The sequence below is a fragment of the Bombina bombina genome, chromosome 4 (assembly GCF_027579735.1).
Source record: "Bombina bombina isolate aBomBom1 chromosome 4, aBomBom1.pri, whole genome shotgun sequence".
Lineage (NCBI taxonomy): Eukaryota > Metazoa > Chordata > Amphibia > Anura > Bombinatoridae > Bombina > Bombina bombina.
This window is the reverse complement of record NC_069502.1, coordinates 1,109,481,439-1,109,506,748: the sequence shown is the minus strand read 5'-3', so window position 1 is coordinate 1,109,506,748 and position 25,310 is coordinate 1,109,481,439. Positions and strand designations below refer to the sequence as shown.

General features: G+C 38.3%; 1 protein-coding gene across 1 annotated transcript in view; it reads right to left on the bottom strand.

Annotated features, from left to right (window-relative positions):
• Window positions 1-22,873, bottom strand: part of HHAT (hedgehog acyltransferase) — a 1,153,474-nt gene extending 1,130,601 nt beyond the window's left edge. Inside the window, exon 1 of the mRNA XM_053712382.1 lies at window positions 22,771-22,873. The gene's annotated coding sequence lies outside the window, so the exon portion shown is untranslated. The remainder of the gene's footprint in view (window positions 1-22,770) is intronic.
• Window positions 22,874-25,310: the final 2,437 nt, after the last annotated feature.

The window sequence follows — 25,310 nt, the reverse complement described above, 5'->3', positions numbered from 1 at the left end:
AAGAAGAAAATCTAATGACATGGCCTCCTTGTTCACCTGATCTGAACCCCATTGAGAACCTGTGGTCCATCATCAAATGTGAGATTTACAAGGAGGGAAAACAGTACACCTCTCTGAACAGTGTCTGGGAGGCTGTGGTTGCTGCTGCACGCAATGTTGATGGTGAACAGATCAAAACACTGACAGAATCCATGGATGGCAGGCTTTTGAGTGTACTTGCAAAGAAAGGTGGCTATATTGGTCACTGATTTGTTTTTGTTTTTGAATGTCAGAAATGTATATTTCTGAATGTTGAGATGTTATATTGGTTTCACTGGTAAAAATAAATAATTGAAATGGGTATATATTTGTTTTTTGTTAAGTTGCCTAATAATTATGCACAGTAATAGTCACCTGCACACACAGATATCCCCCTAAAATAGCTATAACTAAAAACTACTTCCAAAACTATTCAGCTTTGGTATTAATTAGTTTTTTGGGTTTATTGAGATCATGGTTGTTGTTCAATAATAAAATTAATCCTCAAAAATACAACTTGCCTAATAATTCTGCACTCCCTATATATATATATATATATATATATATATATATATATATATATATATATATATATATATATATATATATATATACACACACATATACATACATACATACATATACACACACACATACATATACATACACACAATATGCATACAAAAACCATGAAAAATACCTGGCTCTTAGATTTTGAACATATTTGTCAAGCACTGTACTAGGGCCAGTATGGCCTTTTCATTTAGCTGTACAGGTACACTCTAAACACTTGTTTCCACTTGCTACACAAGGCCATAAAAGTTTATCTACAGAAGCATATCCACATTCCATGGCTTCCTGCAGTTGTGGACAATGAGCTTTGATGTGTCCTAATTGCCCACCCTCATAACAGGTAACTGGAACATTATCAACCTGCAGTCCTTTCTGGGGCTTATTATTCTTTGAGCAAAATTGAGTTCCTTTAGGTTGCCTGGTTTAGTTTACAATTTTCTGAGGTCCACTAGTTCTCCAGTCCATTAGATCCAGGTGTTTCACCTTTGGGCTTCTTGCAGATGGAGAGGAAGATTTAAGGATGCTCACAGCAGTATAACGCTCCAACATAGCCACCATCTCATCATAGGTAGTGGGGTTACCCTGCCACACCCACTGGAGTAGTCCATTTGGTCAAGCTTGCACAAACCGGTCCAACACCAGGATCTCTATAATTTGTGCTTGTGTAGAGTATTCTGGGGTCAGCCATTTCTTTGCCAAATGTATCAAGTCAAACAACTGGGCTCTTGGGGCCTTCTGCTCCTGATATGGTGCAAGGATTCCAGCCCACTTGGCATGTGGCCACTGCTCCTGTAAGGAATCCACTTCGCATTTTCCACTTGTTCCATGTTTTCACAAGTCAGCTGACTTAGGCTATTTAGGTGTTCACCTGTGTGCAAACAGGTGCTTAGTTATTTTCCTTGTAGCAGTTTACAGCTCTCCTGCTCAATGCAGCTACTCGCCTAAATACCAAGCTCTCTCTTTTGGATTACAATTTGTTCATTCAAAATAGAACCAGTTTTTCCTACTGCAAGTTTCTACTATGTTACCTCTCTTAAGAAACCAGCTACAAATTATCTGCTGCTTGTTGCTTTATATCAATCTTTTCAAAAACTTGGGTGTAAGAGAGGCGCTGTGTAAACAGCTGAGAGAACCAACAATAGCTAAAAAAGATTAAATAAAAATATCTCAATATGTATAATACAATGTATCGTAAAATTAGATATATATCAATATGTATAATAAAAAACAAACATAGAAAGGGATAATATAAGCTAGTTTAATAAAAAGCAATAATAAATAACAATAGTAAGTTGTGGCCACAACTAAATAAAATGATGAAGAAAAAATAGCAGCATAGATTTACAATTCACAATTCAAACGCTATTAATTAACTATGACGGTTCAGCGATGTAATATCACTTAGATAAGGTGCAATACTAAGCCTCCTGTAATTAGATAAGACTGAAATAATTGGCTTGTAATTTCTCCGATAATGTCCGTATGTGATTTAAAACTGGTGAGTTAGGGTATCCTTTGTGAATGAAATAGTCCCGTTGAAAGTGTGTAGGCAAATTCCTATTGCGTGTGCTGAGTTGAGCTCCGTGAGTTGAAGTGAGTGAGAGACAGGGCAATCTGCTGTTCTGCCGTACTGTGTTAAAGTGCAAGTGATAGATAGTTCTTTGTTAAGTGAACTAGTAGATACGTGAAATTCTTTGAATTAGCTTCTTTGCAAAAAAGTGACAAATTTTCTTATTTGAGAATATTTTATCAATGTGATAGTTATAAAATGTTCAATGTGAATCTTCAGCTGTATGACAGGCTTATTAGCTGCGCTCCCCGGCCAGCGTATGTGTGTAGATGCGTGGCGGAAGTACTCACAGCTGCTTCACTGTCTTGTGACAGCACTGAATCCTTTCTAGTTGCCGTTCGGCTGTTCCGTTGAAAGAATGGACAATGGTCTCCTTGATCTTCCTGGATCCTCCTGGATCTTTCCTGGGTACTATCGATAGATGATGGGTGACAATGGAAAGTGTAAACAGACTCCACAGCTTCCTATCTACGCGTTTCAGCACTGTGAGTGCCTTTATCAAGAATGTTTTCGTGGAGTCAGAATGTTCCTTTTAAATGGTTCTCATAACCCGTATGTAAGACCCGTATGTTAGTAATGGGTCCTAGAGGTTCTCGGCTTTAGATATATTGTATCAAAGTGTTTTACAAAGTATCCAATACTAAAAATAAAAGTATTAAAAGTATAAAAGAGAAAGAAAAATAAAAGGCATAAAAGAAAATTGGGTGGACATGAAAGTATTTCGAATTTATACATTTACCTGAATTATATTTAGAGCAATTTATTATACATATGATATATTACTTCATAGTATTATACAAATAGAAAAAATTGGGTGATAATGTTTCTAATTTATACGTAGGTATGCCTGAATTATTCAAAGACATATTTTTTACATATGGATATATTAGAGTACAATTAGAATGAGGTTTTAAAAAACAATTAAGTGTACACTTCTCAGATGTGATGAAAATCAAAATAAGATTCTCTAACACAAGCTAAAAAGACTCATAGGAAATACTCTATATAAAAAATACTCTATATAAAAAAATTCTCTGTATAAAAAATACTCTAAAAAATGACACTCTAAAAAATGACTAAAAAATGAAGATATCCCTACATAAAATCCCTATAAAATATTAACTTATATGGTTAATCATATAAAACAATCGTGATTAATTATAATAGGTTAACGGATTTTATTAAAATTTAGGTGTTATAATGCAAGTAGTTTATCTAAAAAAATATATATTTGCTTTAAAATAAATTAAATGACTGTTTAAAATATACAGGGAAAAAGGTACGTGATCTCATTTAAAAAATGTGTTTATATAAAGGGGTTGAGGTCTAATTCTGCATTCAGCCCCCCTGGGATGAGGAAAGCAAAATTCACAATAAGTTCTGCTTCTGTTTGTAACAGTTTCAAAGTAAGATTGCCCCCTCTCTTAGAGGATATCTTTCTAAGTCCCCAGTATAATAGACCTTTTGTGTCTTGGTTATGATCTCTTTTAAAATGAAGGGACAGGTGGTGATCTTCATATCCTCTTTCGATGTTATTTAGATGTTGTCTTATCCTATCTTTTAGGGGTTGTCCTGTTTGACCTAGGTACTGTCTGTTACATGGGCATTGGATCAGATAGACCACATTAGTGTCTGTGCATTTAATAGTATCTCTAATTTTTAATTTAAAATCTGAATTGGTAGATTCTACTTGTTTGCATCTTCTGCTAAACTTACATGCCTTACAATTATGACATGGGTAGAAGCCTTCCAGTGGATTTCCTAATACATCTTGATTTTTATTGCTTTTATTCACACTAGGATAGTATCTACTTATATATCGATGTACTACATTTCAATCTTAATATTTTTCAGTGCAATTGTGTTGTGACATTTTTGGGGTTGGGGAAAATGAATAAATAGAGACGATGCTTCTCAGTGATATTTTGAATCATTTCAAATGATAGTGTGTCTGAGTATCTAATAGTGTGAAGCAATTAGATACTCAGACACACTATCATTTGAAATGATTCAAAATATCACTGAGAAGCATCGTCTCTATTTATTCATTTTCCCCAACCCCAAAAATGTCACAACACAATTGCACTGAAAAATATTAAGATTGAAATGTAGTACATCGATATATAAGTAGATACTATCCTCACACTTATAAGGCGCACTTATATATACAGTAATAAAAGTACACAACTTATTATTTAAATAAATACATATATATGACAATTTGTCATAACATGTAATTACAACTGTAATTACAAAAACAATCTCACTAAAATTTCTTATTCATCACTATTTATTTTATTTTGTCACACACTATCATTAGTGTCATTATACAGAAGGCTAAAATGACTAGCTTAAATCAGTACATCTATTTACGTTTAAATTTATCAATATTATTATATCCCATCTGGGTTAACTAGACTAATAACAAGGCTAATATAATATGATAAGCTCAAAAACATATATTGACTCTTAAACTCTCTCTCTAGAAAAATTCCTTATAAGTAACTTGTTCTGTGCCATATACTTTGTATCCAAATTACCACTGGATACTATCTGTCATCATCAAAAATCAGTACTTGCAATCAGTACAAACAACATACAATCAATTAATAAATTCTCATTCTTTATATACACTTTTAGCTCATAAGATCTCACGGTACAAATAACATAAGAAACGGATTATAATTGTACTTATGTCCTACGAATCTTCATTCATACAGATTCAAAAGAATACACATAGTAAGACTGAGAAAAGATTTTCTTCCAATCGGATCCAACTGCACATATGTACAAGTTATTTTGCATCGAGTGATAGGTTCCTTGCAACGGACCTCTTGATTTGTCAAAAGAACAACCAATAGGAGAACGAGTGCGAGCCAATAAAAAGACACAAACCCGGCCGCGCCGTACCCTTTGAAAAAGCCACGTTAGTGGCGAAACATGTTAGGGAAACGATTGTTGTGAATGCCTCCTAAAAACTTTTTTAACTAGCAGGACATTTGGTCCTTATTATAAATAACAGTATTAAGTTTGTGGGTTGTTAACATTTAGACTACAGCTTAGAATTTCTTAAACAAGGCTCTATCTAGTACCGTGGATTTTACACGAGTAATCGGCAGTTGCGGCAAGGCGGCAATATAAGTATATCAGTACTAAAATCGGGGATTTAGATATAATACCCCAATATTCAATAAGTTACATATACCGAAAACGCCAAACCGCAAGCCGTGCCTGTACAAACTCAGAAATATACTCAGAGATTACCGGTAGAAAAAAAGTATACAGATATTAATAAAAACAAAATACTAGACTTACTATAAGTATCAGAACGAATCCCTCTTACCGCTGCAGCTATATTGCAGTATCTTGTAGTTTTCATAGAGATTTTTACTTGTAACTTAATCAGAAGTTGTGGCACAATTAGTGATTATCGAGTAACTGTTTGAGCACACATATGTTAATATATGTAGCAATCTTTATATGGAACATTAGAAACCAATAGAATAAGTATTGAATTCAGCAGCAAAACTAAGTCTACACTATATTAACAAGACAGTGAGAATATCTATCTCAGCCGACCTATTACTTATAGGACTTTATAAGCAAAGTAAATTTAAGTAGCGCTGAGAGAAAAATATGACTAACAGCATTTTGCTAATAATCAGGTTTAAATGAACCAGCTATAAAACATTAAAGTTCAGTACAACAGTAAAGAAATACATTGTTGTTTCAAGAGAAATATATTAGGCAAAACCCTGAATACATATAGATAGCAGTCACAATAGTTCTATTTCACAGTCTGTTAATATATCTAACCACGATTTCTGTATATTCAAACAAAAATTGCTATAATAGTAGATTTAGCTCAATAACATAAGCTAAGAACAACATCTACTCTATATCTATACTAATACTGCATATATATTTCCTTTCAATCAAGAAGTAATATTAGATTTGCTAAATCCAAATCCCAATACATGCATCAAGACAGAATACAAACCAGACTTTGCTGCTTATAATCTCAGAGCAGTTCCTACAAAAATTGCATTACTGTGTACTCACCCACAGAATATCCAATAAGACCACCTAATTTGTGACCTAAACCACAAGTTCAGGAACAACAGATTTATTATTCTACAAGAAAATCAGATTCTTACTGATCCCTACAGATATCTCTGACTTAAGAAACATTAATAAACGTTCAATGTAAAAGACAACCACTATATGTAAATATAAAATATTGGATTACCTAAAATCCGACCAAATCCTGTGTTTTTAAACATAGTATATATGTGAATTGTGTGTAAGCTTTTTGTTTTTGTTTTAAATTAAGAAATAAAGGTTATATTTTAAATATCCCCTAGCACTCTCTCTCCCAAGATATCCAGTCTCTGCCCAATTGTGCCACCCGTGAATAAGGGGAAGAGTGCTACCCAGGTGTACAAATTCTTCAATCCTAGGATTGATTTCGAGTGTTTCAGTATACAAGTACACAGCACCTCAGCCAAATTGTTATAAACACAGAATCATAGATACAAACCTAGACAGACTGTATCTATAAATTCAGAGATTAATAGGCTACCCTAATTCCTAACCCTTAGCAGTGCCATTAGTACTTTCGTTTTTTCTTTACACAACCAAGCCTCTCTCACTAAATGGCAGTCTCACTGTAACTGAACAAACAGGATTGGCGTAACATTCTAACTTGGTACATTGCTGAACTGATTTCAACGATCTATAGTAAGTTGGGACTGTTTTCTTCTCACTCCTTACCTGCAAGCACAAGATTTGTTTGTTTCTCAGCGTCTGATACTTTTGTCAGATCTCTCCGCTTGTGCCGCTGTCACTCAGCACATTGACTCCTCCCACACATATTAAATATACTAAAGTTTCTTATGCATCCAGTACTTATCTCTCACATTTGGGACTTCCTTTACTTTATGTACTGAACAATATAGTATACCTGAAGCCTTTTGTTCTGCTTCCTGTTATTTACCAAATTTGATAACAGAGACAGCTATTGAATTTATACATTACTTTATTTACAAATATTAATTTCCTTTCACTTTCAGGCATACAGTCTATGCTATTTAATAGCCTGTTTAAGAAAGTGATACAAATACATTTTTTCTCAAGTCTGCAGTTGTGATCTTTTGCTCCTTCTTCATCAGGCATTACATAATAACTAAGCCTCTCATATGGATCCAGCAGACCTTCCTAATTTAGTCTATAACCTTTCCCAAAGGGTTGACGAACTCACTAATGGTTTGAGGGAGTTGAGGGTTGAAAATGAAACTTTAAGAAAAGTTATCAAGGACATTGCTCCAGCTAAACAACAAGGAACTGAATCAACTGTTGAACCTCATATCTCTCCACCGGATATCTTCAATGGCGATAGATCTCTATACCGCCAGTATAGGAATGCTTGCCTTCTAACTTTCAATTTAAGGCATCACACATATCCAAATGATAGAGTGAAGGTACTTACCATGATCACTTATTTACGCGGCGAACCCCGCATTTGGGCTGATACCCTATTCGAATCCAATAGCCCATTATTATCTTCTTTACAGTCATTTCTTGCTGTAATGGATGAATTATATTCTGACTCCAATCTACAGCTTACAGCAGAAGGTAAACTCAGAAAATTGAAACAAGGCAATCGGCCTGTTGAATCATACATTACAGAGTTTAAGCTATATGCTATAGATAGCCAATGGAACTCCATTGCGTTAAGGAACCAGTTTCGTCTGGGCCTGTCTGATAATGTAAAGGATGAGCTGGCTCGAACTGAACTTCCAGATTCCCTGGAAGCCCTAATCCGACTCTCCATGCAAATAGACCGTAGGTTGAGAGAAAGAAGATCAGAAAGGCAATTTGTCGAGTCTTACTAACCCTCAGCCAGTCTCCCAGCCTACAAGATCTACCAACCCTGAGGCAATGGAAATTGGTTTCATGCGTGGACCACTTTCTTCCGAAGAAAGATTCAGACGCAAATCCAGAGGTTTATGCATGTATTGTGGTTCTCCTTCCCACTCTATCAAAGATTGCTCAACACTACACAAGAATAAGAACAGTAAGCCATATTACAATTTGAGTTCTATGATTGTGCATGACCAACCTGTTCAATGCCTTTTACCTCTCTCATTACACTGGGACTCCGAGACCATCAAGGAAGAGGCCATAATTGACACTGGAGCTCAAGCAAACTATATTGATGTTTCCCTTGTCACTAAGAATAAAATACCTCTGATTAAAAAAATGTCTCCTGTTTCCATTTGGGTAGTAGACGGCACTGAAATTTCCTCAGGTCCTATCTCTCATCACACGATTCCTATTCTGGTCACCACTCATGAATCTCACCAGGAATACATCACATTTGATGTTATCTCTTCTCCTCTCTTCCCTATTGTTTTGGGGTTACAGTGGCTGCGCTTACACGAACCTGTCATTTCGTGGAATACTTTGAAGTTGCATTTATCTTCTCCCTTCTGTAAACAATCCTGTTTCCGGGACATTCCCCTACTACAATTGTCAGAAACTACGCAAATACCCCTTGCCTATCAGAAGTTCACAGAAGTGTTTAGTAAAAAGGAAGCAGACTGCCTACCTCCACATCAGTCCTACGACTGTCCCATCGAACTTAAGCCTGGCACCACTGCACCTTTTGGTCATCTTTATCCACTTTGCCAACCAGAGCTGGACCATTTGAAGACATACCTGGATGAATATCTAAAAAAAGGCTTTATACGCCCATCCGTTTCACCGGCTGCTTCAGGATTCTTCTTCGTTAGGAACAAGGACAACTCTCTACGCCCTATCATTGATTTCAGAGAATTAAATAAAATCACAGTGAAAAATAGGTACCCCTTGCCACTTATCCCTGAACTTATTGAAAGGCTTCAACATGCAACTATATTCACCAAATTGGATCTCAGAGGGGCGTATAATCTTGTCCGGATTAGAGAAGGTGACGAGTGGCTCACTGCGTTTCGGACCCGCTATGGTCTCTTTGAATACCTAGTGATGCCCTTTGGCCTAACGAATGCACCCGCCACGTTCCAATACTTTGTCAACGACATTTTCCACGACCTTCTTGACATTTGCGTAGTAGTGTACTTGGATGACATTTTAATCTACTCTAACAGCCTTGAAGAACATATAAAACATGTGAGTTGGATACTCTCTAGACTTCAAGTACATCGCCTTTACGCAAAATTAGAAAAATGCATATTCCATACTACTCAAATCGACTTCCTTGGCTATACCATTGGTCCACATGGAATTAAGATGCAAGAAAATAAAGTCGACGCAGTTAGAAACTGGCCACAACCAAAAAATAGAAAGGACCTGCAACGTTTCCTGGGTTTCAGCAACTACTATAGGAAGTTTATCAAAACCACTGACCAGACTCACTAGCACTTCTATTCCCTTCCAATGGAATGCTTCAGCTACTCAGGCCTTCAATTCATTAAAAGATTCATTCACTTCAGCACCCATTTTACAATTCCCAGATCCCTCACTTCAATTTGTGCTCGAAGTGGATTCTTCTGACTATGCACTTGGCGCTGTTCTATCCCAACCACTCCATCCAGTGGCTTTTTACTCCAAGTCCCTTTCTCCTGCAGAGATTAACTATTCTATTGGTGATAAGGAGCTCCTCGCCATTAAAAGGGCATTCGAGAACTGGAGACATCTTTTGGAGGGTACGGAATCCCCAGTCATCATCTATACTGACCACCGCAATCTAGAGTTTCTGCAAAAAAATAAAACCCTCTCTAGCAGACAAGTTCGTTAGAGCTTATATTTTAGTAGGTTCAATTATCAAATTATATATAGACCTGCTGCCAAGAACGGAAAGGCTGATGCCCTCTCCAGACGAGATCCAAGACCATCTTTTCCTTCTGAACCTACGAGCATTATTCCTGCCGACAAATTCCTCGGTCTCCTACCAACTTTTAACAAACGAATACAAACAGCTCTTCGCTCTGACAATACTATCCCATATGGACAGCTCACTCTGCGAAATAATTTATACTTCCATGGAGATAAAATATATGTTCCAAATATGCTCAGAAATGATCTGATTAAGCAACACCACGACCCCCCCACTACTTGGTCACCCTGGTATAAATAAAACAAAGGATCTCCTTTCTAGAAGTTATTGGTGGCCAGATATGTATACCACTGTGAAAGATTATATCCAAAACTGCACAGTCTGTATTACATCTAAAAAGGACAGAAATAAACCCTATGGACAACTTCTACCGATTGACATACCTGAACGTCCTTGGTTTCACATTGGAATGGACTTTATTGTTGAACTTCCTACTAGTTCTGGTTTCAATACCATTTTAGTAGTCACTGATATTCTCACTAAAATGGCTCTCTTTATTCCATTCCATAAAGTACCTACTGCTTCTGAAACTGCACTTCTGTTTCTTAATACTGTTGTTCGTCTCCATGGACTCCCCAGTATCATAACCTCTGATAGAGGTACTCAATTCACCTCAAAATTTTGGAAATCCCTATCAGAACACTTACAAATTGATCATCGGCTGAGTACAGCATTTCACCCGCAAACCAACGGGCAAACCGAAAGACTAAATCAATGGCTCGAACAGTACCTGGTACTGGTTTGTACATTGGCCCTTTCACGATTACTCGTGTTATCAATGTTAACGCAGTCACTCTGGACCTACCTCCTTCAATACCTATCCACCCAACCTTCCATGTCTCGCTTCTTAAACCAGCTACTAACACTAGCTCTACTTCCATCGTTCTCCAGCTCTACCCTTGGATTCTGATGTCTCTGAAGTCCAAGACCTCCTTGACTCCAGAATTTGCAATGGGGAATTGCAATACCTCATAAGGTGGAAGGGTTACTCTCCTGATGAGGATACTTGGGAGCCACATAACCTGATTAATGCACCTCGCCTCTTCTCCCGATTCCACAGACGTTACCCTACGAGACCCAGGCATCAAGCCGAGGATCGGCTTACTTGAGGGGGGGCATATGTAAGGAATCCACTTCGCATTTTCCACTTGTTCCATGTTTTCACAAGTCAGCTGACTTAGGCTATTTAGGTGCTTAGTTATTTTCCTTGTAGCAGTTTACAGCTCTCCTGCTCAATGCAGCTACTCGCCTAAATACCAAGCTCTCTCTTTTGGATTACAATTTGTTCATTCAAAATAGAACCAGTTTTTCCTACTGCAAGTTTCTACTATGTTACCTCTCGTAAGAAACCAGCTACAAATTATCTGCTGCTTGTTGCTTTATATCAATCTTTGCTACACACAACCAAGCCTCTCTCACTAAATGGCAGTCTCACTGTAACTGAACAAACAGGATTGGCGTAACATTCTAACTTGGTACATTGCTGAACTGATTTCAACGATCTATAGTAAGTTGGGACTGTTTTCCTCTCACTCCTTACCTGCAAGCACAAGATTTGTTTGTTTCTCAGCGTCTGATACTTTTGTCAGATCTCTCCGCTTGTGCCGCTGTCACTCAGCACATTGACTCCTCCCACACATATTAAATATACTAAAGTTTCATATGCATCCAGTACTTATCTCTCACATTTGGGACTTCCTTTACTTTATGTACTGAACAATATAGTATACCTGAAGCATTTTGTTCTGCTTCCTATTATTTACCATATTTGATAACAGAGACAGCTATTGAATTTATACATTACTTTATTTACAAATATTAATTTCCTTTCACTTTCAGGCATACAGTCTATGCTATTTAGTAGCCTGTTTAAGAAAGTGATACAAATACATTTTTTTCTCAAGTCTGCAGTTGTGATCTTTTGCTCCTTCTTCATCAGGCATTACAGCTCCCTAGTGGCAGTCTTTTCAAAAGCAAGGAGGTAAGCTTCCACATCATCTTGCGGGGTAATCTTTTGCAGATACTGACTTGCTTGGATAGTCCTTGTATCACTGCTAGTCTCTCATTTGCTGGCATTTGAGAGACAGTCCACTATCCCTTTAAGCATAATGCGGTCAATGTTTTGCGTCTCTATTACTGCACAGACAGTAAATGGTTACTTTCTTGCTGCACTGCCGTGGCCTGTAACAGGCCTTTTAAGATCTCCATTTTTGCAAACACAAACTTTTATATATTTTTCTTTTAGTGGGCTCTGTACCTTTAATCTCCCAGTACTAGACCAATCCCACTTCTGAAACCACTATGACAAGGTGGCCGAGCTTTTGGCTTTAGCAAGAAGGAATAGTTCATTTCATTCAGAAACAAATTATGTATTTGTTACACAGCAGGTTTCACATAATTAGCTTTTGATTCACAAAACAAACACCTACTCCTAACTCAGGATGCTAACTAAACTTTGAAGGATTCCTAACTATATTACTGGGGCATCTAAACTGTCCCCAGTAAACAACTGCTTTATAGAAAAAAAACAATAGTTTTAAAGTACCTGCTTTGTCTCCCTCTGTGTCTCTATGCTTACAGGCAGTCTTTCAGGTGATTTCCTCCTCACAGGAGGAAAAGAGAGAGACATTGCTTTGCTCTCAGAGCAGCCTTTTGCTAGTTAGCTAATAGCACCTGCTGAGAGAACCTGAAATGTAACGGTTTTCATTCTGGATAAACAGAGAGCTCCATTCTCCTGCTAACATAATAATGTTACATATATACACACACACTTGTATGCAAAAGTTTAGGCACCCCTGACAATTTCCATGATTTTCATTTTTAAATAATTGGGTGTTTGGATCAGCAATTTCATTTTGATCTATCAAATAACTGAAGGACAAGGTAATATTTCAGTAGTAAAATGAGGTTTATTGTATTAACAGAAAATGTGCAATATGCATCCAAACAAAATTAGACAGGTGCATAAATTTGGGCACCCTTGTTATTTTTTTGATTTGAATACCTGTAACTACCTAGCACTGATTAATTGGAACACACAATTGGTTTGGTAAGCCCATTAAGCCTTGAACTTCATAGACAGGTGCATCCAATCATGAGAAAAGGAGGTATTTAATGTGGCCAATTGCAAGTTGTTGTTCTCATTGACTGTCCTCTGAAGAGTGGCAACATGGGGGCTTCAAAACAACTCTCAAATGACCTGAAAACAAAGATTGTTCAACATTATGGTTTAGGGGAAAGCTACAAAAAGCTATTGCAGAGATTTAAGCTGTCAGTGTCCATTGTGAGGAACATAGTGAGGAAATGGAAGACCACAGGCACAGTTCTTGTTAAGGCCAGAAGTGGCAGGCCAAGTAAAATATCAGAGAGGCAAAAGCAAAGGACGGTGAGAACAGTCAAAAACAGCCCACAGACCATCTCCAAAGACCTACATATTGCTGCAGATGGTGTCACTGTGCATCGTTTAACAATTCAGCGCACTTTGCACAAGGAGATGCTATATGGGAGAGTGATGCGAAAGAAGCCTTTTCTTCACACAGACCACAAACAGAGTTGCTTGAGGTATGCAAACGCACATTTGGACAAGCCAGCTTCATTTTGGAAAAAGGTGCTGTGGACTGATGAAACAAAGATTGAGTTATTTTGTCATAACAATAGATGTTAAGCATGGCAGCAAAAGAACACAGCGTACCAAGACAAACACTTGCTCCATCATGCTGTGGGGCTGTGTGGCCAGTGCCAGTACTGGGAATCTTGTTAAAATTGAGGGTCAAATGGATTCCACTCAATATCAGCAGATACTTGAGAATAAAGTTGAGGAATCAGTCACAAAGTTGAAGTTACGCCGGGGCTGGATATTTCAACAAGACAACGACCCAAAACACTGCTCAAAATCTACTCTGGCATTTATGCAGAGGAACAAGTACAATGTTCTGGAATGGCCATCCCAGTCCTCAGACCTGAATATAATTAAAAATCTGTGGGGTGATTTGAAGCAGGCTGTCCATGCTCGGTAACCATCAAACCTAACTGAACTGGAGATGTTTTGCAAGGAGGAATGGTCCAAAATACCTTCATCCAGACAGACACTCATTACAGGCTATAGGAAGCATCTAGAGGCTGTTATTTCTGTTAAAGGAGGCTCTACTAAATATTGATGCAATATTTATGTTGGGGTGCCCAAATTTATGTGTGTGTTTATTTAAAGAGAAAGGCAGAGGCATATTTTTTTTTTGGTAACTAATGCAGGGACATGGCAAATTGTATTACTAAAGACTGCTTTGTTGCTATGTGCCTGCATAGATTGCTGCATTAGATTTTATTAAAAGTATGGCATGTGTCTGTAAGAATATGATATATATATATATATATATATATATATATTTATTTATTTATTTTTTAAAAACAAATACAGGAAATAGGGTTTCTATCATTTTAGACAATTATAGCCTAGATTATGGCTTCATCAATTGATATACACCAGTAAGTATCACTAAAGGTGTAATCTGCTAGGGTTGTAATATAAAATAAGGGCAGGTGTGATGTTCCTAATAATTTGTCTGTATGGCGAAAACAGTTAAAATGTGAGGTCCATAGCTCCTAAATGGAAAAAAAAAAAATAAGAAATGTTTGTTTGCAAGTTATGTATTAAGTATGAAAAATACATTTGATAAATATGTTAGACACAGAAACACTTCAAATGTGAGCTATCAATGTAGACACTGGTATTTTTTTTATTGAGTTCAGTGTTTTTATATTATATTACATTGAGCAAGTTATTGGGGTATGACAAAAATAAGTAAATAATTATTTCACAATGTTTTAAAAATGTTCCAAAGCAAGAAGACTGAACTAAAAACCACTGCTTTTATTATGTGAATGATGTATAATACAAAGGACATGTTTTAATCACACTAGTCGCTAAACACAGACTGTAAGCAAAACCACATTTTCCAAATGCTCATTTTAAACATTCCTACCCTTTCTTAAATCAGATTGATATAACGTCAAAAAAAAAAAAAACACAACCTCTACACATGGTAACATTTTACATAAGGTCAACATTACTCTATTTGATAAGAGGAGCCTCACCGTTCCACCGACACTGTTTATTTGAAGTGTGGCCTGTAAACTACTATAAATCAAGCATCCACGGCTTGCAGGAAGTAGCCATATTCCTGCCACACTGGAAGGCTCAGCAGTACTGCGCGTGCGTGTGGAGCAGCCCTCCACCACAGCTACTTAAAGCAGATGTTAACCCCATGGCTTTCAAACTGGCTGCAGTGTATTGCACAGAAATACATTGCAGTGATCTTTGTTAGCCATAGGATGGGGGTGAAAATGCAAGCAGTGCAGCCACTGCCATCAGATATGCACTGTGAGGGCACGCAGGACCGTCTTTAACACAGGGCAAAAGGGGCAGCTGCCCTGGGCCCAGTCTCTGTTGAGGGGCCCAAGAGTCCTTAAAAAAAAAAAAAAAAAATATTATTATTTTTTTTTTTTAATGGTTCATACCAGACTGCTGATGTGACATGGGGAACACACACATTCAGTCCTAATACTGTCACAGTCAAAAGTACTCTGCTTATATTTTTTTTAAAAAACTGTGCCAGACCGTGCCCGTGTCATGTGACATGCCAAGCTAGTGCCATGTGCTGTTTTAGATGTGCACTGTGCAGCCCTGAATACAAAGCCCTAACTCGGCATCCAGCCATTTCCCACTGCATCAGAAAATGTCTTACTGGGGTTACCACTGTTACCAGGTAACTGCTCTGGTGGTGGGGATTGTTTCTGGGTAGGGCTGACTGTAGGCACATGCAGCAGAAAGCTGGAGCGGCAGGCACATGAGGATTTGAGCATCTGTGCAGCTGCACAAACTGCTCTCTTCAGTCTTGAGGCTGTGTGACTCATCTCACACTGTATCCATGCAGCCTTGGACAGACAGCATCATGTCTACTGGTCCCCTTAGCCCTGCTCTTTCTGCTGTGGCCCTAAGATCAACTAACTGAAGTTTGTTAGGGGAATAGTGCAATGTAGAAAGGTGTCAGTGGGAAGAATAAGTGAGTGCACACACGCCCCTCCCCATGCAGCATTGTCTAGTTCAGGGTGAGAGGGAACTTGTTCCTAGCAAAGAAGCTACATGTGCTGGTGTGGCTGATGTATAGCGTCATGCTGATACTTCACACATTAATGTAAGGTTTATTTTTATAGTTTTTATTTTCTCTCTGTCTCAGATTTTACAGCTTCCCATAGTAGTTCTGCTGTTCAAGTCAGTAAACTTATATTTGTCTGCACCTCCATGCTTCCTCCTTTACCTTGCTTTGCTCCTGTTGGCTGCCCTAAATCTCTTTAACCAGGTAACCTCACGCCAGAATCACATTCAAAAGAATATTAAATGAATCCACAGTGGAGGAATTTATATATGTATTTACTTATTAGTCCTGCTTAGGTCCAGTTTCACATATTGCAATTTTTTTTTTTTTTAAATGATTAGCCCAGCAGTGGATGATCCACCACTGGGCTAATAATAAAAAAAAAAATTTTATTTAGTTGTTTTTTGGGATGTTGGGGTGGAGAGCGAAATTGCATGGGGTGGGGGTGGGGGGGCCCAAGAAAATTTTTGCCCAGGGTCCAATCAATATTAAAGAAGGCCCTGAGGGCACGCAGAGGTGAGGAGAAACTGACTTGCATTTACTTTTTTTTTTTTTTTTTTTTTTTTAAATTGAACAAAGTGGAATGTTTCGGCTCCTTGCTCTGCGTCTGTAATGTCACCACCTATTCTTTCTGCAGGCATGCCGCATTTTCTGCGAAGACATCGCAGATTGCAGTATGTTTCGCCATAAGGTTTATTCCATACCTTATAATAAATCTTGCGAGTAACAAGCTTACAGGCCTGAATCATAGTCTCAATAACTTTCACAGAAAAACCTTGTCTGGACAAGACTAAGAGTTCAATCTCCAAGTAGTCAGCTTCAGAGAGACTCAGTTCGGATGGAGGAAGGGACCCTGAAATAGAAGATCCTTCCTCAAAGGCAATTTCCATGGGGGAAATGACATCCTCACTAGGTCCGCAAACTAAGTTCTGCAAGGAGCTATTAGAATCACTGAAGCCTGCTCCTGTTTGATACGAGCAATCACCCAAGGAAGGAGGGCAACCGGAGGATACCGATAAATTAGACTGAAAACCCATGGCATTGCCAGGGCGTCTACAAGAGCTGCTGGAGGCTCTCTTGATCTTGCTCCGTATCTTGGAAGCTTGGCGTTTATATGAATGGCAGAGAGATGACAATTGTGAGACTCTGCCCACTGAAAAATGCCAGTCACTTCCTTCATAGCTAACAAGTTCCGAGTTCCTCCTTGGTGGTTGATATATGCCACTGAAGTGATGTTGTCCAATTGAAATCTGATAAACCGGACTAAACGCAGTTGAGGACAAGCTGATAGAGAATTGAGAATTGCTCTAAATTATAGGATATTTATAGGAAAGGTTCTTAGGGACCCCCCTAACAGGCTGGCATCCATGGTTACAATCTCCGAAGAAGGTCTCAGGAAACAAGTGCCCTGAGACAAATGGTTCTGGGAGAACCACCAAGACAGAGACTTCCTTGTCTGAGAGTCCAAAACTATCCTCTGAGAGAGATCCAAGTGGTCTCCATTCCATTAATTGAGCATACATAACTGTAGAGGTCTCAGATGGAAGCGAGCAAACGGAACAATGTCCATGGATGCCACCATGAGACCAATTACTTCCATGCCACTGATGGATGCACAGAGGACTGAAGAGAACGACAGGCCACCAGAAGCTTGAATTTTCTGACCTCCGTCAAAAAAATCTTCATAGATACCGAGTCTATGATTGTCCCTAGGAAACATACCTTGGTACTTGGCACCAAGCAACTTTTCCCTAGATTCACCTTCCACCTGTGAGTGTAATGCTCGTGGGATATTCCTCTATCAGACCGAACTCGGCCAATAGTCTTGTTATCCCGGCGTTGAGCCGGAAATATAGGGAATATCCCAGAGCAGAAAAAGTAAGATGAGGTAGGTGGCACCACAAACAGGACAGTCCCCAGTGAAAACGGCAGAGCGGTCCAAGGCAAACCAGTAGAATGGTCAGGCAAGCAGGATTCGGCAACAGTAAAGCAGTCCAAGGGCACACCACTAGAATGGTCAGGCAGGATTCGGCAACAGTAAAGCAGTCCAAGGGCACACCACTAGAATGGTCAGGCAGGATTCAGCAACAGTAAAGCAGTCCAAGGGCACACCACTAGAATGATCAGGCAGGCAGGATTTGGAAACAGTAAAGCAGTCCAGCAATTAAAGGGTTAAGAGGCAGAGTAGTCAGACAGGCAAAGTTCAGCAGCAAAAATCAATCCAGCAATTATAGGGTTAAGAGGCAGAGTAGTCAGACAGGCAGAGTTTCAGCAGCAATAAGTAATCCAGCAATTATAGTACGATCTATCACACCCAGGAGCACACAAAGTATTACCTATACTTGGGCAGTGATAGATCGTACTGAACAGATTTAAATAGTGTAAGATTGGCGCCACATCGTGAGACCGGCATCAGAGAGCGTGCAGCGATGAAGTCAGCGCCACACGCCTCCAGAGCCGACACAGCCCTAGGAACGAGCAAGGAAGAAGACGCCGCGCCCCTAGCAACGGCTGGAGCGGTGCGGCGTGACAGTGAGAACGGAGAATAGCTAACAGAGAATCTATATGAGATCTTGCTAACTTAAAAGATATCATCCAGGTAAGGAGCCACCGCAATCCCTAGAGATCTGGCCACAGCTTCATAAAGATTCAAGGAGCAGTGGCGAGGCCAAAAGGCAGGGCTACAAATTGGAAATGTTGATCCAAATGTTCCCTGTGAATAGGCACATGAAGATACGCATCCTTAAGATCTATAGTGGTCATAAACTGACCCATTTTGAAGGACGAAAGCTTGAGAAATTTGCTGAGATACCTTAAGTCTAGAGTGGGTCGAAAAGTTCCCTCCTTCTTGGGAACTACAAAAAGATTTGAATAAAAACCCTGACGCTATTCTGCTAGAGGAACTGGGATAATCACTCACAGAGAGAACAAATCCCTTACACTGTTTAAGAAGACCTCTCCCTTTACCTGGTTTACAGATAATCTTGATAATAGGAATCTGTTCCTGGGGGACAAGACTTAAATCCTAACCTGTATCCCTGGGAGTCTACATCCACTGCCCAAGTAACTGTAACATTGCAAATCCAAGCCTGCTGAAAAAGGAAAGCCTGACCCCTACCTGATCCAGAACTGAATCGGGGGTGGCCCCTTCATGCTTACTCAGCCTCCAGACACCTTCATCGCACATCACCTACAATGTTACACAGGCAAAGAATGACTGGGTATTGTGGGAGGATACTTGAAGCTTTGCTGGGGTGTTCTTTGCCTCCACCTGGTGGCCAGGAGTTGAATTCCCAATAGTTATTGAATGGATTTGTGGACTCTCCATGCCATTGGAAAGAAAGGATGTTAGTCTATGACTCATAAAATGCATAGATGCTGACTGAATATTTGAATGCTAATTTGAATGAATGCAATTCTAATATTTAATATTTTAAATTAATGTTGCAAAAACTCACTTATTATTTAGTTAATATGTATAAGATGCTTCACATTTTACCAGTGTTTAACGATCATTTCAAGTGGGCTTTTTTTTTTTTTTTAACAGCAACCATTGATCAGGCCCCCCCCCCCCCCCACCTTTGACATGTGCAATTTTTGACCAAGTGGCTAAAACAAAAATGCACTTTATTCTTAAGTGTATTTAAACTTGGAAATGTTGTAAAGGTAGTAACACACAAACACAGAAACACACAGACACACTCATACACTGAAACACACACTCACACATAACGATTCACATATAGACACTCTAGCAGACACTCAGCACTTGTTTACATTGACCTGACAAGTAATGAGGTAGACTAAAGTTTTGTCAAAAAAGGAGATTTAGAAAACAAAATATGGAGTTCTGATTATCTTTTTGTCAAGGAAGATGCCAAATAAATGATGACAACAGCATGCAGTGGCTGAAAAGTAGGGCCCTGAACTGCCTAAACAATAATTGAAAGGTTAAATGGTGGATTGGTGACTTCTAGAAAGATCTCATTAGTCTCAAAGTCTATAGAAAGATGTGAATAATCAGTAGTAAGGTCAAAATGTCCTAAAAAGGAACAGACAATGGGCACACACACACAAACTCAAACACAAACTTGCACATACACCCAAGGAAACACTGACAGAGACAGCCTCAGAAAACACACAAAGACAGACACACGCACAGAGAGAGACACCCACAGAAAACACACAAAGACACACACACGCAGAGAGAGACACCCACAGAAAACACACAAAGACATACATACACACACACCCTCACTGAGACATCCACAGAAAACACAAAAAGACATACACACACTCTCACAGAGACATCCACAGAAAATGCACAGACATACACACACCCTCACAGAGACACCCACAGAAAACACAGACATACATACATACACACACACCCTCACAGAGACATCCACAGAAAACACACAAAGACATACACACTCTCCTTCACAGAGGCATCCAGAGAAAATACACAGAGACATATATACACACACCTTCACAGAGACACCCATATAAAAAGCACAAAGACATATGCACACACCCTCACAGACATCAACAGAAAATGCACAAAGACATACACACCCATCCTCACAGAAAAAAAATACATACACACACAAACAAAAACACAAAGACATAAACACATACACCCACAGAAAGACTCACATACACCCACAGAAAAATCAACAGTGTGTGACATGCATGATAAAAAAAATTGCATGTAGCAACCCCTTTTCTGTAGTGTAGCTGCCCCATTCATCCCTGTCAATTTTTTTCTGTATCAACTCCATTTTCCGCGGGCATGGCGGTGAATCTTTTCCCTAAAAATCTCTCCCCCTCGCTCTCTCAAATAATATCAATCTTTTTCTTGCTCAGAAACAGGAAATGCATTGAACTACACGGGGGGACATTTAACTATTGGGTGAATCCCAATTCTTTAGAAACACGTATCTATTGTTTTTCTACAGATAACCACAATTAATGTCAGAATTTTTGTAGATAAATCATTAGATACGTTTTTCAAAAGGATTGTAATGGATCCCTGGGTGTTTAACACAAATTAGAAAGGTACATATGTGCAATAATATTGATACTCTAATGAATTGAATGATTATTTTTTTATTTCCCTCTAAATACAATAAATGGTCTTAACATATTTACTTTATTTCTATATTTTTTGCCATCATTATAATGTATCAGTAAAGTGTGGCCAAATTCCCTTGTACTGGTTTCTATAGCACATGAGCTGTTAAAGGGATAGTATAGTGAAAATTAAACTTTCATGATTTGGATAGAACATGCAACTTTAAATAACTTTCTAATTTACTCATATTATAATTTTTTCTTCATTCTTTTGGTATCTTTTATTTGAAAAAGCAAAAATGTAAGCTTAGGAGCCGGCCCATTTTTGGTTCAGCACCTGGGTAGCCACCAATCAGCAAGCGCTACCCTGGCACTGATCCAAAAATGGGCAGGCTCCTATGCTTACATTCTTGCTTTTTCAAATAAAGATACCAAGAGAACTAAGAACATTTGATAATAGGAGTAAATTAGAAAGTAAATTAGAAACTGCATGCTCTATCTGAATCATGAAAGTTAAATTTTGACTAGACTATCCCTTTAAAAAGCAGGGACATAATCTTAGGAGATGGCCAATTTGTGAAGCACTATATGGTAACAGTTTTGCACAAATGTTTTCCATTTGCAAGAGCAGTAGATGGCAGCACTATTTCCTGCCATAAAGTGTTCCAGATGCCTACCTAGGTATCTCTTCAGCAAAGAATATCATGAGGAAAAAGCTCATTTGATAATAGAAGTAAATGGGAAACTTTTTTTTAAATGGTATGTTCTGCCTGAATCTCAAAAGAACATTTCTGGGTTTCATATCCATTTAAAAATGGTATGTAGAAGCTAATACCAAATAACGGAAGCACAGTTACTGGAAAATGTTTTTGTTTTGTTTAACTTATTCTTCCACTTGATACACTGTAGTTGTGTTATAAATACCAGTCCTCATGAATCACAAACTGATCAGATTAATAGAATTAGCATATAAAAGAACAGGTCAGGAAACCACAATTACTCAGCAGTGATTTTATCACAGGTGCTACACTTCAGACCTCAAGCTCTAATGTTTTCAGGTACTGAGTGCCAAAGATGGGAAACCTTCCACTGCATTTTGAAAGTGACAACTTTGCTTATACTAAATTAAGTGACACTACATCATTTCTGTGATCTGAGGTGGGTTAGTGGCAAATAGGCAATACAATTCTGCAGTATATGCTAAACAATAGTATTGTTACATTACATTAGTAATACAAATATGAAACTGTTGAAAACATAAACTAGTACAAAAGAAGTGTGTTTAACGACCAAACAGCCCTTTCTATCTAGGAGTAGTGACCTGTCAGTCAATGTGATACAAGTTGATTAATGTTTTTAAACAAACAATGTAACACACTTAATAATTCCAATACAAAAATACCCAATATATTCATTGCTCATAACACGTGTAACGAATTAAGTAATTTCCTTAGTAATATGTCAAAATCTAATATATAAAAATATACCTTATTATAGTGCTGTGAGCTCTCATTCATTCATTGATAACTATCTTGAAACTTGCCACTACAGCTTGCATTCTCACGGAGCCTGACTAACCCCATGGCTGAGTAAGCCCGCCTAAGTCCAGAGGTTTTTTTTCACATTGGTTGTAGGACATGGCAGTAAATATTCAAGGCAACAGATTGGCTGAGTATCCTGTCAATCACAGGTAAAACCTATGTAAACAATACATTAAGTTAGTGTGAGCCACATACCCATGTGAATAGAAACAAGACCCTCCCAAGAAATCAGAGCAACTTTGTTCACATGTACAGCAGGCACTGATTGGCCAGATTTACAAAGCTTTATGAGAAACGTTTTGTCATTGGACATATTTCTTATTCATTTACAACCAGGCTGTCTAATAGTACATGATCTGGAAAAACTAACATTTATTTTTTTTTCTTTCTGACGTCGAGAGGGTGAGGTTGTCTTATGTTAAAAATATCATATGTAAGTAAAGGGAATGTAAAGTCTCATTGTTTTCTCATATTTAATGCTGGACACGTAAAGCAGATAATCTATTTAATTTTGTGTTGTTTATTTTATACTCCTACAGGCAGGCAGTAAATAGAAGTGAGATTTACCCTAACCATCAGGGCTCACAATAAGTAATGTTATCTGATCCTCTATATATCCCCAAATTGCATGATTGTGCTTGGTATTGATATGTATGATGGTTTAATTGGGCTGAATGAAGTACATTGTTTTGTAATGTTATGAGGCACTAATCAGTACCTTCTCCCCGTTTGCAACACACAGAGCTCCTGTATTTTCTGCAGTTGGCCCGCTCCTGTGCCATCTTTTATAATCTGATGTATATATTTCTAGGTAGGTTTGTGGCACTTCTCATGCTACATGTGAAGTGTGTCTGTATAGCTAAATTTGTTTTAGTTCTTTAAAGGGACACTGAACCCAATTTTTTTCTTTCGCGATTCAGATAGAGCATGCAATTTTAAGCAACTTTCTAATTTATTCCTATTATCACATTTTCTTCATTCTCTTGGTATCTTTATTTGAAAAGCAAGAATGTAAGCTTAGATGCCGGCCCATTTTTGGTGAACAACCTGGGTTGTCCTTGCTGATTGGACAGCACCAATAAACAAGTGCTGTCCATGGTCTGAAGCAAAAATTTGCTGGCTCCTTAGCTAAGATGCCTTCTTTTTCAAATAAAGATAGCAAGAGAACGAAGAAAAAATGATAATAGGAGTAAATTATAAAGTTGCTTAAAATTGCATGCTCTATCTGAATCATAAAAGAAAAAAATGTGGGTTCAGTGTCCCTTTAATGTTAATATATAAAATGTATCACTGGCCCTACATGTATAAACATATATACATAGATTAAAACTTTTCAGCTAAGGCTCCTAAAATGAACAAACCTGCTGAGCAATATGACCATAATACTTGCTCATAATGATTTCAGCCAGCTGGCTCTCCTAATGCTGCCTATGCAGTGTGTTGTGCAGAGCTTGGAAAGCTGCACTTTTTTTGTTAGATCACAGCAGTTACACAGATACAAACTAAGCAGGCTAAACGCAAACAAGCCCCCCCCCCCTCTTCAGACACAGGGAGCCAAAAATTAAACTCCTCACGTACTGCTTTGTAAAAACCATCTCCTAAAAGCCAGGATCATATTTTACAGATAATAAAAACATTGAAAGCACAGACATGGTTTAGTCCTTTTTAGTATCTTCAGTTAACATTTTAATACATGTATATAGCAAAGTTTACCTAACCTAATGCTCCTCCTACCAAATACCGGCCATGTCAGTAAAATACCGTCTGGGTGGCAACCCTAATTCCTCATAGCAATTACTTGCACACATTAGTGACTGTTTATATATTGTCCTAATTATTCTCAGCAGTGGAGCTTAGATAAGGAAAACCTAGATTTCAATGTGGCAGTTTTGTTGTGCACTTCCGGTTTGTTTTACAATCAAAATAAACAGTTTTAACTTAACGTTTTGCAGTTTCATGAAGAGAAACCTATAATTGGCTTACCCCCTACCATGGACGCCACTAAATGTGACTGCCCAACATTGCCCTCATGCCACCAAACTCAACAAAGAACTCATCAGATTCCCATCTCTTGATCACCTGCCTGATCCTCCCAGATCTAGAATCAGAGGGAGTAAGTGTTGGTGTCATCGCTGAGCAGACCATAGCAGGCACAATTTACAGTGAGATTAGCAGTAGTTAAAGGGATAGAAATGTTAAAATGTGCATTTCAGTTTTAAGTAGAAGCATTTTTGCATTATACTTCCATTAACAAAAACATTCTTCTAGTAAAAGTAATTACAGTTTTTCAGCAGCATACACACATATGCTGTGAGGGCCTGTACACTGGCATTAAGCTCAGAGGGCTGTTGTGTGTATGTAGTGATGTTGTGTCCTACAAGCCACTGCTGACTCTAGGGTTGCCACCTCAGCCATGTTTTCCTGGAGGGTAAGCAGGGGGGAACATGTATTATGCTTTTCATCAGCACTATTCATGTGATGTCCAG